Here is a 3,915-nt window from a genome sequence, read left to right on the forward strand (position 1 = left end):
CCACACAAACTAAAAACTTACAAGAATACACTGTACTAGAGAAAATTAGGAAGAAAAACAGTATGAAAATAGAATGCAACAATCCCAGATAATTTAAATTTTTTTCTTAAGGCAGCAGTTACACTTTTTCCCATGCCATGTTCTGTTCTGTTTCTACTCACCCATTGGAGAGCTGCTGTCACAAGCCACCAATTCCTCCCAGTTGTGTGGTGTCTGGGATCCACCAGCCCTGCCTATGCCAGGCCAGGATGACACAACAATGGAACTGCATCATCTTCTGGACCCTGGTGTTCCCTGTCTTATCCTTCCATTCTCAAATGGGTAATTAGGCTCTGTCACATCAATGACAGCATTACTGCCACACTCTTGCAAGATGTTGAAAGGTGAAGTCATAAGATCCTGTTCTTTCCATGTTGTATTGCTCATGGACTTGCTTTTGAGGTGGGGGCCTTGTGGAAGCAAAGGGACACAGCTCTCCCCTTCAGGAGGTGGTTTAGCAAATGGTTAGGGAACTTGTTTTCCAGTGAAGTTGTTCAAGGACTGTCTCAGACTCCCACAGGAGAGGTACAGCCTGGTTTTCTGCCCCTCTCTTATCCAAAGAATGCTGGGCTAGGCTGCTTCTATAATGAAAACACATATGCAAGCAACATCCAATGTTTTTAAAATTACAGTAATAGTACAAGTAGGCTAGGATGGCTTAAGAAAGAGGCTTATGGACACCTGTTTGTGTTATTGATGTCCAAAACAAAGACTAACCAATTAAAAAGTGCTTTTCCTTTAAAAATTGTAGAATAAAGAGGCCAGTTTGCTTCATGCCTCTAGACAGCTTAAAGTACATCTGTCCAGCTGGTGGCAAGAAAGCAGCTTAGGATATGGTGATTCTTATCCCAAAGAAGACTCCTTCCCTGCTGTTGAGGGTTCTTTTTCCTTCTCCCCCAAACCCAACATTTGATAGCTGCCTAATTCCTGACTGAGCTGCACAGGGCTGCCTCACTCCACGCAGTGTGTGACCCAGATATGTAGCTTACTGCTTTGCAAAGCACATTCCCCTGCACTGACAGATAAATCCGTTTCTTGTGGCTGCTTAAAAATAGCAGCTTTAGCTGTTGGAGAAGTTCTCAGCGAGTGCAGCCAAAACATGAAAGGGGGTAATCCACCATGCTCTCAACAAGCCAGAGGAGAGCCTGATGCACAGGCTATCACCCACACACAACCCCACTGGCACGGCAACAGAGCTGCAAAATCCTCGAGGCACGGCGGAGGCTGTCAGCAGCACGGACATGATTAGCCAGGGGGATCTGCTTGTTTTCCTCTCACAGGCCTGGGAAGGGCGAGCACCATTCAGCTGGGGTGCTCCCCTTAGCTGGGTCATCTCTGCTCTAGGACCTAACAAACCTAAAAAATGTCAGCCCTGTCCACCCATGCTGATGCTGTCAGTGCCAGCCTCGCATTCTTCTCAGGTGACACTTCTTCTCAGGTGACAGCAAAATTGGGCTTGGCTGAGAGGTAACTCAGCTACTTGTGCTTACACCATAGCTTTTGGCCGAGGGTGCTTGTTCCACTTCTCACTTATATCAGTTCCAAGCCCTTGAAATAGACCTGAAGAGTTTAAAAAAGCTTGCCCAAATATAGTTTTTTCCCCTCACTGAAAACATTAGAGACTAAAAGACTGATAAGTTAGTGAGAAGAGTCTCTTTATACCTATCCTGACTTAATGCAACATTTCTTTTCAGGCCCTCTCCCAACCTTTTTGGCACAGAAAGCTCTAAAATATAAGGAACATTATATTTAAAAAAAAACAACACCCTAGAGGTGGCTTAAGAAACTAGCAGAGCAAGAGGATCTCAAGTGGAATCCTTCATCTAGACAGTTCACCATCTCTATGATACCTACAAAATAAATACTACCTGCTTTTGGATGTGTTTGGAGTTTGTTTGTTTGTTTGTTTGTTTGTTTTGTTTTGTTTGGTTGTTTTGTGTTTTGAGAAGACTGGGAATGTCATTAAGAAGTAGGAGCTGGTGAAGGTGACTGCACAACATTTGCTGCATATCCTCCCTTCTGATGTGAGAATAATTTTTGGTTATGCACTTTGTGTATTGGAATGCCCATGATGGGTGTCTTTAGAGCCTAATAGGGGCCTCAAATGAAAAAGCTGTGCTGAGCAAAAAGAAGAAATCTTCAGAAGGGCGAATACATCCACTACAGTAATTAGGTCAGAAAGGTCTATGAGAAGGTCAGCCATTCTCAGTAAGTGTTTAATCACTCAGGATGATTGGGAAGCAAGTGCACATACACTTCCTGAAAAAAAGAAAAATACTGTGGTGATTGATTCCCCTGAAAAATTCATATTAGACCAAAACTACTTACCCATTTGATTTGATGCGTATGTTTTCTAGAATCCAGCATATTTTCCTTGAAGCCTGTCAAATCTTGAATATTCACAGTAAGCTAGGCAAGGTGAGCTGAAGGCAGCAGAACCAAAATGAAACTCCTCTGACAGGTGAAGTTTTGTGGCACATGCTGCAGACAGGAGGTCACATTCTTATCAAAATAATCCATTCTGACCTTAAAACCCTTTTGAACAATGTGAAAATACTGGCATGCCAAGATATTTCCCCACATTGCATACTGCCCAAAATTAAAATTTTACAATAGCTCCGAACAATTATGAGAAAGGTTTTTTCTACCACTTGCCTGTCCCAGGTGTTTGTAATTAAAAAATGAATAAAAACATGAATAAAATTTACTTCATACAATGGCAAAAAATAAATATTCTCTCAGTTACAACATACTGGATGATATGACAAATGACAAAAGAAAAATAATTTTTTCTGTTGCTTTTCGTAGAAGACACAACTTAGTTTTGTAATGGCTTTGTATTTCTTTATACACTGCATGAGTTTACCTTTCCCAGGGAGATCAGTCAGCAGAACATATTTCCCCATGGGTACTCATTCCAGTGGCTTGTCCTCCAAATCAACAAGAAACGAGCCAGCTCTAGTTTGGAAGCTACAGTGGCGTGCAGTTCAATCCAAATTGAAATGCAGTGTCTCTCATCCAGTGTATGGCAGGGCCAGCCCTGAATTCATGCACTTGTGAGGCTTCCAGATCCCAGCTGGACCTCTCCAAGTGTGGGCTGGACGGGAGCACGCCTGTCGCTGTCACAGGAATACCAACTCGCTGAAAAGGATGCTCAGCTTGCACAGAGGGTGCACATTTGTAGCCTGCCTGTGAGTCAGTTCTGCTTGTTGGGAGCTGGCATCCTCAGAGGGCTTCACAAATGCTCCTTTCAGCAGCCCTGGCCTTAAACTTTCTCCCTGCCTTGTACCTCCTATATCATTCCTGCTCCCTTAGTAGTGCCGTGTCAGCAATTAGTAGGGTTTGAGGGAGCTGGGCAGTAAACCTCCACTAAAATTGATACTACAATCACAACACTGGCCTTAGTGGTACCCAGGCAATAAACCAGAAAGGAGGAGGAAGAGTAATTGCTGAAATTAATTGCTGTTAAAAAAAAAAAAAAAGGTGGTGGGGGGGAAATGGTGGATAAAAGTGTGCTCACTCTGTTATATTGCAAATATACTGTTAGCACTGACTTTAGCCCTTTCAGAGCTGCTGCTGAACTGAGTAAAAGCAGGTTCAGACCTTTTGAATGCAGGCTAATCACTTCCATGATCAGGGTCATCATTTCCAGTATCATTTTCAGGACAGTTAAGTGGAACACTATGGTTGCTAGCACCTTTAACTTCATTTGTGGCAGCATCTGTGGCACAATGCTGCTGAAACTGTTTCCTCTCCCAGGCCAGTGCAGAAGGGCTAACTGCTCTCAGCTGGCAGCTATACCTTAAAGTACTCAATGAAACCAGCTACCAGGCATTAAGGCAGCTGCAGGTTGTCCTTCTTTTAAAAGCAAACCCA

The 3,915-nt window shown here is 43.2% G+C and overlaps 1 long non-coding RNA gene across 1 annotated transcript; it reads left to right on the plus strand.

Moving 5' to 3' along the window:
* Nucleotides 1-330: 330 nt before the first annotated feature.
* On the plus strand, nucleotides 331-1,920 carry LOC128783390 (uncharacterized). Its single transcript, XR_008429142.1, has 2 exons — nucleotides 331-383; nucleotides 1,734-1,920. It is a non-coding gene; the product is annotated as an uncharacterized LOC128783390 (long non-coding RNA).
* The last annotated feature ends 1,995 nt before the right edge of the window (nucleotides 1,921-3,915 follow it).

This window comes from Vidua chalybeata, chromosome 2 (assembly GCF_026979565.1).
Source record: "Vidua chalybeata isolate OUT-0048 chromosome 2, bVidCha1 merged haplotype, whole genome shotgun sequence".
Taxonomy (NCBI): Eukaryota; Metazoa; Chordata; class Aves; order Passeriformes; family Viduidae; genus Vidua; species Vidua chalybeata.